At 46.5% G+C, this 15045-nt stretch overlaps 1 protein-coding gene and 1 pseudogene across 8 annotated transcripts in view; one reads left to right on the forward strand and one right to left on the reverse strand.

Annotated features, from left to right (window-relative positions):
* Positions 1–15045, forward strand: part of C10H10orf67 (chromosome 10 C10orf67 homolog) — a 2166521-nt gene that overhangs the window by 68892 nt on the left and 2082584 nt on the right. The window lies entirely within an intron of this gene.
* LOC144786290 (5.8S ribosomal RNA) lies at positions 4093–4246 on the reverse strand (annotated as a pseudogene).

Genomic DNA, 15045 nt, shown 5'->3' on the forward strand with positions numbered 1-15045 from the left:
CTCGCCTAAGATGGAGGCCCACTGTGCAGAAGATGCAGTGAGGACGCTGATCTTCTATGGATGAGGTGCTGGAGGAAGGAGCTTCTTGTAGCCTGAAGATCTCTGGAGTACAGAGCCAACAAGCCTTGGGAATGGCAAGTCAATGGGGTGCACAGGGGTTTGGCCTTACCGGCTCTGATGAGGGATACTGTCCTCAAAATTGGAGCAAAGTTTCGTCAGGCCTCTAGAGAGCTGCCGAACCACAACCTGTGTGCTGAGCCTCGGGAAGTCTGTGGGACAACAGGAACAGCAGACCGGTCAACTTCATAGCAGTGTCTGCGAATGTAGGGGAGTGACTCCTTCACTCCAAGGGAGGTTAATTTGTGTGTCCTTGATGCCCACAGGCCTTCTGGAGAACCTAGATGAAGCACAAACACCGAGAATGAAGAAGACTTGAAGAACAGCTAGACCAGGAGCAGCAGGAGTCTTCCTTGATGCAGTTTTAGTTCCAGTTGAAGTCCAAGTGTCCAGACAGTCGAAGAGTGTCTTGGTTTCAGAGGTGAGTCTTGTTTCACAATGAATCTGAGGAACCACCCACAGAGGATCCTGTAAGTACCCAAAGGAAAGGTTTGGACCAACTTAGAGGTTCCTCCCACATGAGGGGCTGGACAGAGGGGAGGATACTCCTCTGTCCTTTCTCCAGTTTCACGCCAGAGCAGAAACCAAGGGTACCTGAATTGGCTCAAACAGGATTATGCAAGGAGGGCACCAAATGTGTCCTTCAAAGAGGTCTGGTGGCGCTGTAAAGCGCCCCCAGCCCAGTACACTAAGTCCTATTTAGGAGATGGTCACACCTCCCTGTGACAGGAAACCTATTGTTCTACCTTCCCCTGCTCGAGCTCAGCTCAGTAGCAGGAGAGCAGAATCATATCTGTGATCGGAAGCAGCACTAGCTTGCTGACAAACCCTGAAAGGCTGTTACCGTGAGTTTGGGGTGTCCCCTAAGGAGCCCCCTAGTTCATTGAATTGTGCTTCCAGCAGCAGAATCAGTGTTTGGGTATGATTCCAACATGTTTGATACCAAACATGACCAGGTTCAGTGCAGCCATCATATAGGTAAACATCTCTTATCGCTGATGTCCACTATATATCTTAAAATGGCTTACCGAACTTACAGAGTCTGGAGAATCAACTCCGGGATTTGTAGGGGTGTCCTGCTCATGCAGGGGCACCCTTCCCTCAGGACTGAAGAGCCTGCAGTCTGGGTTGACATAGGTTTGAAGTGCAGTCACTTCAGATATAAGGAAACTTATTTCTGTCGTGAAGGGTGCAAGCACCATTTCACACAGGCTGGATTGACAGGCCTGTAGTCACAGTTTAAGTGGATTCCCATGGGTTGCACAATACATGCTGCAGCCGATTGGGAGACCCCTGTTGCACCTATGCCATTGGTACCTTAGTACCATATACTAGGGACTTATAAGGGTACACCAGTAGCCCATTGTGGAGCTACCAAAGTACTTACCAGAAGCAACTTAGGGGAGAGCACACAGATGCCGAGGTCTTGATTAGCAGCAACCCAGCAGAGTAAGTAAAAAACATACTGACACCAGGCATAAAGTGGGGGTAACCATGAAAGAAGATCCTACTCTCCTACAATTTTGAAATCTCTGGTACCTAGTGGGCTCTCTCCCCTGAGGGGCAAATTGGGGGCAAAACCTCTAACTGGAGTACAGGGAAGCAGAACATCTTTATTGCCTCTTTGGGGGTGGGGGGCATGGCCAAATGCCAAGAACGTAATCCCCCCCACCCCTTTGTTTTACCAAAATGTTCAATACATGGTGTCTAGTGAGCTTACTGACCCCTAAGGGGCGGAATTGGGACAATCTCCCCATTTGGAGCACACCTATCTGCTTCCAGTAAAGCAGAAAGGTTCTCTTGCTCCTTCAGAAGTGGGGGTTAGGGCCTGATGCAAAGGTGGGCCACCCCTATTGTTTTCCTGTTTGTTTTGATGCGATTTTGAAATCCCTAGTTTTTAGTATGGTTTCTTCAACACCCCTCCAACCCTCCCCCCCCCAAGACAAATCCTCCATCAATCCCTCCTGGGGCAGAAAGACGCTGTTCCACTTTTGGGCTGGAGTTATAGCCCAATGCCAGCCCCCACCACTTTTTCTTAATGTTTTTTTTGGTGTCTAGGAGCCTTTTTGCCATCGTAGCAAATCCCCCTATCTGCTTCTCAAGAGGGGCAGAAAGATTTTATTGCTTCCTTTGGGTTTGGCCCAACCCACCACTTAGTTTATTATGGGGTAATTAAATCCCTGACGTTTAGTGGGATTACTACCCCCATCCTGTTGGGGTCAGATTGTGTGTAAACCCTCAAAAATCCCTCCTGGGAGTGCAGAAATACTGTATTGCCCCCTTATTGGTTGGTAACATGGCCCTACGATGTGCTTTTTCTCATTTGTCTAGTTTCTAATGCGCTTTCTGCCACCCCACCCCCCCCCCCCCCACCCCCAAGCAGCACAGAGTGCCTTCCAGGGGGAAGAAAGACTGTATTGCCCCCTCCTTTTGTGGTGAGGCATTGTCCTATTACAGGGTGGGATACCCTTTTCTCTTTTTTTCTGTAAATAAATCCTCCCACTCTGCCTCCAAAGAGGGGTAGGCAGACTGCATTGCCTCATTTGGGGTAGGAGCATGACCATATACCAGGGTGCACCATCCCCCACCACTTTGTTTTAGTTATGGTTTCCCTTGTGTCGAGTGGTCTGTGTGACCCCCTGGGCCAACACCATTCCCCCCCCCCCCAGTCTGGGACTTCCCCGAATAGCTATCTAAGCTTGAGGGCATGAGTTGATTGGTTCCTGGCCCTACCGCGTTAATCCTTCATGATCTTGTGAACCTGTGGCCAAGAGTGCCAATATTTGTTTTTGCCACGCATTTATCCTTCAGCCTATGGGGGTTTTCCGGCATCAGATTTAAGAAAGAAGGTCCTCCCCTGCTTGCTGCTGCTGCCACTTGTGACGGCTGATTGGGCCAGGGCCTGTTGCTGAGGAACTCCACCCAGCTCAGCGATCCTTTGCGGTGATGACAGCAGCGGCTGCTAAAGGTCCGCAGGCGATAGGAAGCGCTGCAGAGAAGCAGTGCAGCCCATGCATCAGGCAGACTAGAAAGGCCTGCATTGACTCCGGGTGGCCGTGGGGTGATCGTGTGGTGGGTCAGGCTGAATTGCCCATCACACCCATCCCTCTCTCATCCATATGATGAGTTGATCCTGCTGCACAAGCCAGAAAAAAAGAACGGACTTTGTGAGGCAACTGCCAATATAAGGCAACATGGGATCTATAAGCCTTTGGATTTTTAAAGTGTCAAAATGCTTTTTTAAAAACATTTGTATTGTAATCTTTTCAGGCTGTTCTTCTCTTCATTACTAAGATATGTGTAGTGTTGTGTTTGAGAAATATTGTTAATGGTTTTCTTTAAAAAACTAATGGCTGTTTTCAGAAACTACTAAAAAGTAAAGGGTACCATGTTTTCATCAATAATTTTTGGCACTGAAGGTCGGTCTACAAAAGTAATATTCTCTTGTGTCTGTTAGACTACTGGTCTCTGGGGTACATGATTCACAAAGAAAATGTCGGTATTCACCAACTCAGAGTGTAAGTTCCTACTTGAAAAATCATTAGTCAGTTCAACGCTATGTTTTGCCAACCACTGGCACTGTAACACCCTCTCAAAGAAAATAATTGAGGCAGGGACATAATATGAAACCCAATTGGTAACCATGTTAAAGTAAATTATTTAAAATAGTTAAAAATATAAATAAATATAAATTAATGTAAAATATAAACAGTACATGTTTTTTATTTAACTCTGACCCATAATTAATTTAAATAATAATAATATAATAATAAGTGTTATTGAAAATAGTAATTTTTTCCACACCTGGGGTGGACCAGATGCCAAGCATGCTTGTGATGTACCTCCGCACCGGGCCTGGAGGGGGTCCTATGACAAGCCATCATGGTCTTACATTGGGGAGGATGAAGGTAGAGGACCCCTCTGGGACAGCTTCAGCTGTGCTCTCAGAGAGATCCATGGCAATTGATGTTCAAGTGACCCTCAGACAAGGGTAGCCCTGGGAGGAACACACAGGGGCAAGGCGTGTTCAAAGTGTCAATAATAAATGTGTCCTGCAATTCACACTAATTTTTGTAGCTGGCTTTCTTATTCATTGATGCGTGAACAAACAGATCCACTGCTAGGAATCACAGGCACCGTTTGCAGTGTTAATCCAGCTGCGGGTGCAAAAAAGAAGGGAGGAAGACTAACCGTGGGTGCAAAATCCGCTCCGTTAGTGGAATTTACGGATTTTTGGCAATTTCGCGGTCCGCAAATCCTGCGAATTTGCCCAAAAATCCGTACATTTTTTTTTTTGCTTGATCGCGCTTGAAAAATACAATATTGCGCGCGCGGCGTTGACTTACTGTGATTCTGTGTTTCCCGAGTTGTTTTTCTCCCGGTTTGCGTGTGCTGCGCCATTTTGGATCTTGCTGCGTGATCGCGCAAGAGTTTTTTGACGGTGATTACATCATCACGGCCCGCATTCTTGCACAGTGAAAGTTTGACAACGTGAGTAAGTCATAAGGGCCCGCGATCACGCATCGCGGGAGTAAACAATTGCGAACACGTAGATGCGGCGCACAGCTGACTTCCGGCGGGAGATTTGAACAGCTCGCTTTCCCAAACTTGCAAAAATTGCAATTCTGCACAAGAAATCCACAGCAGGCAACATAAACCTTCTGAGAATGTTGATTTTTGATCAGAATAACTCCTCAGATTGACATTTGGCTGCACTTTTTGGTGCAAAGAGTCCATTATTGGGGGGGTGGGAGGAAGGAAGTGCCCCGGAGTCTCCAACTTCCTGTTCCTGTCCAGCAGGCTCCTCCCAGTGCTTTGTCCATGTCCTGGTCACTTTTGATTTGGATATGGAGCTAGAAGGATTACTTTTTGTGGCTGCTGTGGATATTTGTATTTGAGGACTTTTGGGACTTTGGAGTTTGGATCACTTTTGGATTTGAGATTTTACAAGTAAGTTGGTGTTGTTTGTTTGGGGCATTGCATTTGCTGCAACTACAATTTTAAAACTTTTTCACAACTTTAAAAAAAATATGTTGTGGCCTGTGGGTAGCCACAGTATCCAGTAGGCCCAGGGTTAGTCATGGGTGCATGATACAACTGTTTCTGTGAGTTTTCTTAAATTTTATCTCATTTATGTCATGGAATTTTAGCTCACTGTTATATGTGGATTTCTTTTTTTTAATTTTGGAGTGCCTGTAAAGCCTCACTAGCCAGTAGGCCTAGGGTTAGTTAGTGGTGCATTGACCAAGTCTTTTTGTGGGGTGTCTTGAATTTAAACATAATTGAGGGCATGGATGGCATTGGATTGTGGTGATTTTTGTGTGTTTTTTTACTTTTTGGGGAGGTGTTGGGGCCTGGCCATGTGGGTGGGGGCCATTTTGAGGCCTGGTCCAGGCAGGGCCTGGCCATGTGGTGGGGGTGAAGGGGCCATTTTGAAGCCAGGCAGTGTGCTCAGGCCTGCACCCAGTTTGCCTTGCTTTCAACCATTATGTCCAGGAGTACTCCGTGGTGCATGGACCTAGTCTTTCTGTGGGGTGTCTTGAATTTAAACATCATTGAGGGCATGGATGGCATTGGATTGTGGTGATATTTGTGTGTTTTTTTACTTTTTGGGTGCTGTTGGGGCCTGACCATGTGGGTGGGGGCCATTTTGAGGCCTGGTCCAGGCAGGGCCTGGCCATGTGGTGGGGGTCAAGGGGCCATTTTGAAGCCAGGCAGTGTGCTCAGGCCTGCACCCAGTTTGCCTTGCTTTCAACCATTATGCCCAGGGTTACTCACTGGTCCATGGACCTAGTCTTTCTGTGGGGTGTCTTGAATTTAAACATCATTGAGGGCATGGATGACATTGTATTGTGGTGATTTTTGTGTGTTTTTTTACTTTTTGGGGTGGTGTTGGGGCCTGGCCATGTGGGTGGGGGCCATTTTGAGGCCTGGTCCAGGCAGGGCCTGTCCATGTAGTGGGGGTCAAGGGGCCATTTTGAAGCCAGGCAGTGTGCTCAGGCCTGCACCCAGTTTGCCTTGCTTTCAACCATTATGCCCAGGGGTACTCAGTGGTCCATGGACCTAGTCTTTCCGTGGTGTGTCTTGAATTTAAACATCATTGAGGGCATGGATGGCATTGGATCGTGGTGATTTTTGTGTGTTTTCGACTTTTTGGGTGCTGTTGGGGACTGACCATGTGGGTGGGGGCCATTTTGATGCCTGGTCCAGGCAGGGCCTGGCCATGTGGTGGGGGTCAAGAGGCCATTTTGAAGCCAGGCAGTGTGCTCAGGCCTGCACCCAGTTTGCCTTGCTTTCAACCATTATGCCCAGGAGTACTCAGTGACCTAGTCTTTCTGTGGGGTGTCTTGAATTTAAACATTATTGAGGGCATGAATGTCATTGGATTGTGTTGATTTTTGTGTGTTTTTCGACTTTTTGGGGTGGTGTTGGGGCCTGGCCATGTGGGTGGGGGCCATTTTGAGGCCTGGTCCAGGCAGGGCCTGGCCATGTGGTGGGGGTCAAGGGGCCATTTTGAAGCCAGGCAGTGTGCTCAGGCCTGCACTTAGTTTGCCTTGCTTTCATCCATTATGCCCAGGGGTACTTAGTGGTCCATGGACCTAGTCTTTCTGTGGGGTGTCTTGAATTAAAACATCATTGAGGGCATGGATGGCATTGGATTGTGGTGATTTTTGTGTGTTTTTTCGACTTTTTGAGGTGGTGTTGGGGCCTGCCCATGTGGGTGGGGGCCATTTTGAGGCCTGGTCCAGGCAGGGCCTGGCCATGTGGGTGGGGGTCAAGGGGCCATTTTGAAGCCAGGCAGTGTGCTCAGGCCTGCACCCAGTTTGCCTTGCTTTCATTCATTATGCCCAGGGGTACTCAGTGGTCCATGGACCTAGTCTTTCTGTGGGGTGTCTTGAATTTAAACATCATTGAGGGCATGGATGGCATTGGATTGTGGTGATTTTTGTGTGTTTTTCCGACTTTTTGGGGTGTTTAACTGATGTTCCTCTGGCTTCCTTTGCTTTTAGGTGCACAAGAGAACCACCAGTGCTAGGAAGAAGTCCTGCAGCGGTGTGTGCAGCACAATGTCACGTGACATCACGTGATGCCACAGACAACTCTGCAACTCGTGCAACTGCCTGCTGTTATGACATCTGAAGAAGATGGGCCCAAAGATAAGTGGCCGTAGCACCTCTACGAAAAAAGTTGTCAGTGCCACTGCCAGTAAGAAGGAGCAGAAGAAGCAAGTGGCACCACCTACCAAGGAGACTGGTGTGCCCACAGACACCTTTTTTGGGGAAAAAAACTACGCCTGCAGCAGCGGTGTCCGCCGGGTCCAAGGTCGGAGCAGCACCTCCGCTTATTTGGGCTCAGTGACACCACGCCGAGTTAGGTCCAGGCCCATGAGTGTTGTAGGGGCAGCCACTTTAATTGTTCAATCACCATCGACCAGTGATATTGGCTCATCGCAAGAAAGTAGCATCCAATCAACGCCGGGTGTAACTCAGCTGACGAGGGTTCAACAACCACAGCCTCAACGACAACCACAGGTGCAACTAATACAAACGCAAGTAAATGGGCAAGGAGAGGCGCAAGGAGAGGCGCAAGGAGAGGCACAAGGAGAGGTGAGGCGCATGGAGAGGCGCAACTAGAGGCGCATGGAGCGGCACAACTACCCAAAATGCTTGTTCCTCCAGAAATAGGGGCACATCAGGAAATCGAGATTGAAGCGGAGGTATCATCCGAGGAAGCCACTCCTCCTGATCGTGATCCATTGTCTTCCAGATCCCCAGCAAGAAAAAGGTCAAGGATGGCTACTACTACAAGTTCTTCTTCAAGCCCCCTTCCTTCTGATGACCTTGATGTTGATTTGAACCCACCAATGCAGTCTGGGAGTGAGGCACGCCATGAGCCGGCAAAGGTAGCTAAGCCTAAAAGGAAGGTTACAGCAAGGCTTTCACTTATGGCTGATGATGACGACGAGCAAGAAGTGGTGTATGCTGCTGATGAACAGTCTGACGACGACCCATTCATCACAGACGTCACTCCAGCCCCAGCGGGCATGCAGCAGACAGACATTTTTATCCTATCCCGAATTGCTGCTGAGTGGGATGTGGGCGGCGTGGCACTGGTACCACTACCAACGCAGTTAACTACTACACTAACACGACCTACAGCTTCAATATTTTCTCGTCAGAAGGGCCGGCAGGGACCTCCATCCAGCTCGACCTCCATTACCTCAAGTAGTGGTGCTGTAAGTGCACAACAGAGTCGAATTCAGCCACGCCCATCCTCCACTTCATATGGCATTGAAACTGAAAGTAGCACCTCCACCACCAGCAGACATTTTCAGTCCCCAGTTTGGGACTTCTTTAGTGTTAGCAAAAAGGCGGAAAACATGGTAGTTTGTTCGATTTGTAAAATAGTAGTTAGTCGGGGTAAGCTTGGACCAACTATGGTACCGGAGGCCAGAGAGGTCATCTCCAAAAACACCACGCTATTTAGTGGGAGGCACACCTATGGAACATCCGGGAAGCCAATAGTAAAACTGATCCAAATGTATCCATTCACATTGCATCTGATGATGACGAGGTGCTGATCATGCATGGGGGAAGTCAAGAACCGACCAACATTTTTGTCTGGTACACCCAGTACCCCTGGCAGCAGCACTGCAGTGGTAGCGCCCACACCCTCTACCCCTGCAACATGTATGAGGCACACTAAGAGTCTAGGAGAGACACCAATGCGAAAAAGTACATCAATGAGCGTAACTGGTGTGAAGAAGTCTGCATCATCATCATCACGTAAGCATGTTTTGGTCGGATGAGCCATTTGAACGCAACCACCCAACGGCACATCTGTATAACTCAAAGCTGGCTAAAATGCTAGCGCTGGGCCTTCTCCCTTTTTCTTTCGTGGAAGGGGTGGTTTTTCTAGAATTTGTGGCAACAGTCTGCCCTAAATGGAAGGTTCCTAGCCGGTCCTATTTTGCCAGAGTTACTGTTCCAGCACTACATCAAGATGTGCTGGAGCTGATTGGCGCAGCTATTCAGAAGAGTGATGTTCACACTATCCACCTGACAACAGACATGTGGACCAGTTGCCAAGCCCTTGATTACATGTGCATCACTGCACACTGGGTCTCTTTTGCAGGGGTTAAAGACAAGTTAAAAGCAGGTGTTGACACGGACCCAGTTGTTCAAGCTACTCGGAAACATGCAACAGTAGCCATGTTTGCCATGGAGAAATCTCATACTGCACCTAACCTTTTGGAGGAGTTTGACAGGAAGGTCTATGAATGGCTGCATCCAAGAAATCACATGATTGGTTATATTTCCACGGATAATGGCAGTAATATAGTTAGGGCCATGAATGATGGTGGCTATTTCAGAGTGCCGTGTTTGGCGCACAGTATTAACATTGTTGTGCAAGATTTCTTGAAGAAAGAAATCACAGTCAGCAAGTTACTGACCACCTGCCGAAGAATCTGCACACATTTCAGCCATTCTTTTAAGGCCCGGAAGAAGCTGAGGAGCATGCAACATGAACGTAGACTGCCAGTCAAAGGACTCATCCAGGAGGTGGCAACACGTTGGAACTCAACCTTCTACATGCTTGAGCGCCTGTGTGAGCAGTGGGGTTAATCAATGAGTATGTCTATGAACTGGGTTCTACTATGAAAGACATGAGGCTAGAGTTGGAGGAATGGAAGCTAGTTGCAAGCCTGACAGACATGCTTCGTCCTTTTGAGGTCTTCACGCGTGAAGTCAGCAGGTAGGACTGTTCTTTGGGCAAAGTTACGTTCTGAGATGATGCTGAAAAGCAAGACTCATATCAGTTGGTGGAGAGGGTATTAAGCCACCTAGTTGACAATGAAAGGCTTAAAAAAATACATACAGAACAACATTACATTTGTGCCACTATTCTTGATCCACGGTACAAAAAGGCCGTGGCCAGCAAAGCATTCATTCCTTTAAATGAAGCAGATGTTTCAAAGTACAAACATTGGCTAGCTCTGTCAGCCACTCGGTTCGAAAAAGAGTGGCAGAACATTGAAGGAGCCGGCAGAAGTACTACTGAATCAGCAGGCCATCAAGTTCCACTTCTGAATCTGTGGCCGAAGGGTGTCACTTTCCCTCACAGCCGTTAACGACACCAGCAACCGTATCATCATCCTCACCTGCACCAGGCCCAGCCATAATATTGTCGGAAGCGGATTGGCTAACTCATCAAGGGTTTGCTCGTTCCAGTGATGCAAAGGCCACAGATGGTACGCAAAGTGGAGCAACCCTGGAGAACCTTGAGTCGATGGTGCAGGCCTATCTGGATGACCCAACAGAGGTCTTTGTTAATCAGAACCCATTGCTGTATGGCGACTGATCACCAACCTGGCTCTAAATTATTTGTCTTGCCCACTTGCAAGTGTGTCTTCTGAATGCGTTTTCAGTGCTGCTGGTGCCATTGTAACTTCAAAAAGGACCCGCCTCTCGCCCAAAAATGTGTAGAGGTTAACACTGATTAAGATGAATCAGCACTTCATACCACCAGATTACAAAATACGTGAATGCACGCTGGAAGAAGAGGACACCGACTTAGGTGACGGAAGTTCTTCTCTGTTAGCTGACCTACTCCCGTCTCAATTCATGGAGTTTGAGGACGAGCTCTTCTTCCCTGACACCGAGGCCTGAAAAATGACTTCCTTTTTTTTCGTCCTTATTCACTTTTATTCCTGTGTGTCTTTCTTTGTTTTGCAACTTTTACCACAAAAAAATCTCTAATCACCTAATCACAACAAGTCCATCAGCAGCAATGTCTTAATCTTATTTCCTTATTGATTTGAAGGTGCCGCAGTCTGCATTTCTGAGGTACACAAGTTCACAACTCAATCATCCTCTATCCTCCTCCTCCAGACTCCCCCTATCCATTTCCCTCAAGGCAGATGGCTGGATTACGCAGAATAAAGAAACTTTGTCTTCGTAGACGAGTCCCCTCAAGTGGGACTGGAATTACTGACTACATGCTTGCTGATTGCTGACAGTTACTTCTGAAATTGACAGGAGAGGCTTCCCTGTCACTTTCAGAAAAAGATGCGGACAAAAAGTGGAACAGGTAATGAATAATGAGAAGAAGATGGCATGCAGTGGACAGCAATGGCTGTCTGTCTCTGATGAAAGCAATTGCTGTTTGTTTGTTGTGCATGCAATGAATCATATGTCTTCTGTTATTATTTAATCTTTTACACACTAAATGTAACTTAAGTCTACTCTGCTTTTTTTTACCTTGTTTAATTCAAATTGTACTTCAACTGCAGGGGCCACTACGTTACAATTTCCAATATGCAAAATGTCCTTGGACTTACTGTTTGCCAATATACCATGATGAGTGATTAAATAATATATCTTTTTTCTTCCCAGTCACTCACTGGGATGGATGGATCATCACCAGCATCGGTTTACGGAAGCACTATGGCCAATTTGTGAGTGACAAAGAGGTAAACCAGTCTACAACAACTAGTATAGCAGAACTACATGTCTGTCTAGTCATGGTATGGAGTGGTCGAGGCAGTGTAGTGTTGTTATACCAGGCAGAGTCCAGACAGCAGTTCATGTAAAATTGGGGCTATGTGGCTTGCTGCATACAATTAGATCTGCTTTGTCTGTCTGTAACAAAGAGCCTAGGTATGCTACATCAGGTTGCTTCACTCAGTGGTGCCTGCCTTGACCGTCTGCATGGCCCTGCCGCAAGCATGGGCCAAAAATCCGTTACGCTCACGAAATTTGCTGTTTTTCGGCGGCAAATTCACAATCCGCGAAATTGCTGAAAATTCACAAATTCTTGAGCGGAACAAATTTTTGGCCCATGCTTGCGGCAGGGCCATGCAGACGGTCAAGGCAGGCGCCACTGAGTGAAGCAACCTGATGTAGCATATCTAGGCTCTTTGACACTGACAGACAAAGCATATCTAGGGTTTAGGGTTCAGTGCGGTTTACTAGGGTTTTTGGGTTTAAATTGGTAGGCTTCCCGCGGAGTCTAGGGCTCAGGGCCCGATGCAGGCTCATTCATAATGATGTTGGCAAGGTTTTAGGGGGGGTTTGGCGTTTTTTGTTCCAGAACTGGCCGAATTTTGGCCTTTTTTGGTGTTTTGCGGGCGCGTGTGTTTGGGTGAAAAGTAGTCGTACACCTTCCAGTGAATTGATTTTGTTCTGCCTTGCTGACATTCTTGGAACAAGTGTCCTGGTAAGTTTCAAGAGGATCGAAGTAGTGGAAGTGCTGAAAACAGCAATTTTTGTTAACTGCGCGATTTGCCATGTTTTGGGGATACCAGTATTGCATGTTTTTGGGGGGCTGTTTGGGGGTGTTGGGGTGGGTTGAGGGATCTGGGAGCACTGCTGGGAAGATCTAATTTTGATTGCAGTGGTTTGAAGAAAATCCATGGTGGAAAAGTATTTTTTTTTTAGCAGTATTGCATGTTTTTGAGGGGCTGTTTGGGGGGGTTTTAGATTTTTGGGAGTGGGTTTATGGGTCTGGGAGCACTGCTGGGAAGGTCTAATTTTGATTGTAAGTGGTTTGAAGAAAATCCATGGTGGAAAAGGGGGGTTTGGGCCTAGTTGCCGACAGCGTTTTGGCACGATATTAAGTTAGGCCTAGCAGTATTGCATGTTTTTGGGGGGCTGTTTGGGGGGTTGTAGATGTTTGGGAGTGGGTTTATAGGTCTGGGAGCACTGCTGGGAAGGTCTAATTTTGATTGCAAGTGGTTTGAAGAAAATCCATGGTGGAAAAGGGGGGATGGGCCTAGTTGCAGACAGCGTTTTGGCACGATTTAAACAGAGGCCTAGCAGTATTGCATGTTTTTGGGGGGCTGCTTGGGGGTGTTTTAGATGTTTGGGTGGTGGGTTGAGGGGTCTGGGAGCACTGCTGGGAAGGTCTAATTTTGATTGCAAGTGGTTTGAAGAATATCCATGGTGAAAAAAGGTGGGTTTGGGCCTAGTTGCAGACAGAGTTTTGGCACGATTTAAACTGAGGTCTAGCAGTATTGCATGTATTTGGGGGGCTGCTTGGTCGTGTTCTAGATTTTTGGGGGTGGGTTTATGGGTCTGGGAGCACTGCTGGGAAGGTCTAATTTTGATTGCAAGTGGTTTGAAGAAAAGCCATGGTGGAAAAGGGGGGTTTGGGCCTAGTTGCAGAGAGCATTTTGGCACGATCCGCATAAATCACCCATAGTTACTAGTAATTAATACTATCCTTGAAAAGGAGACTCAGAGTCCGCACTTTCGAAATGATGATTGTATGTAATACTGTCTCCTCTGAAACAAAGTGTTATTTTTGCACTACACAGCGTACCTTATATTTTTTTCACTGTGGTGTTTTAATATCACTTCCTGTTTTTCCATCAAAAATTACAGGCCGGCTTTTACCCTGTGCCATGGAACAAACGATTAACTCAGGCTTACCATTCGCGATCCGCAAATCCGCATCAGGCAGGCAGTGGACAGTGTGTCTGGTCACCAAGATTGATCGACGGAGCGTCAGATGGAATGGAGGAGTACCGCGAATAAGAGGAATGGCTGGATGCATGCAACTTCACAAATTCATCAGGACAAATACAACATTCAGTTACAGTATCCTCTTAACTTCTCCTTATCTTTTAAATGTTATTGCTGTGAACTTGAACTTCTACGAGTGTGACTCTGTGCGTTTGCTTACTCTCTGCTTCAAATTCATCCCTCCAGCTATTTGATAAGTTTCTTTGCTATTTTTAAAACTAATTTAAAGTACTAATAACTATAAGTGTTTATTCTCTCTGAGGGCATAGAGGCAAGTGAAATTGCGCAATTATAATTATTACCGCAGCCCTGTACTGTCAAATTGTTTCTTCATAGTTACTACTAAGTTGTAGTAAGTACTACTTTTCAGTAACCTAACCATCCATTTAGCAAACAACTTCATGCATGCAATAGTGCACTTCCTTTATGTCCCTTAAAAGATTTATGGATTTCTTCGAATCCAAAGATTTATTTTTCTTCATTTGTTGTTTGTCCATGCTGTGTTTTTTTTCCTCTCTCCACAAGACTTTCCCAAAAACCCCCATTCCCAACCAATTTTCAAACCCTAATCCTCTTCCCCTGGGCTGTGTGGTTTTTCATTGAGGTGTGGCTAAATGACAACAATAAATTCCACACACTTGCTGGGGAGTATAAGGTCAAAGCAACAGAAAAATCCTTCTAATCAGAATTTCATGTGCCCCATCGTGGATTGATCATCAACAACATTCTCCTCCTACACGTGACGAATCGAATGCTTAATGCTTACGTTGCTTTGTCCTTTGCCTTAATACTATTTCTTATAGTAGCCATACTCTACGCAACTAGTACTTAGTTACCTTTTGAATACTTTAGCACTGCTTAGGCTACAATTTATGGCACTGTTCTCTACCATACTATCTATCTTACTGTTTCTAATGCTACGCTCAGGCCACTCAATGTTTCATTTCCTTTTTTTCATATGCTGCTACTGCCAGTGTGTACCACTACTACTACCAGTACAACGATGATATTTCAACAATCCAGGATTCAAGTCAACACCCTACCTTAATCGCCATTTGCCATGCAGCCATCCCTGTGCCTAGCCCTATTCTCAAACACGAATCACAGGTAAGATAAGCTTTTTGGGGAGGTAGAATAATGGGCTAGGACCCGGAGGAGAGGAGAGACTGACAGTGTTACAGTAGTACTATTAAAGTACTAGTAGGGCAATTGAATTCACTAACTCTGTTAGTGGCACTTTTGTACATGTTTGGACGTTTAGATAATTCATGCTGGTAAGTTTGAAGAAAGCAAACGTACAGTAACCCCCGCGCACCACCGCACAAAATAATATGAACGCGTATACTATGTTTAAGTAAGTAAAATAAATGAATGTATTTCCCCTAACAAAAATAAACTAACC

The sequence above is a fragment of the Lissotriton helveticus genome, chromosome 10 (assembly GCF_964261635.1).
Source record: "Lissotriton helveticus chromosome 10, aLisHel1.1, whole genome shotgun sequence".
Lineage (NCBI taxonomy): Eukaryota > Metazoa > Chordata > Amphibia > Caudata > Salamandridae > Lissotriton > Lissotriton helveticus.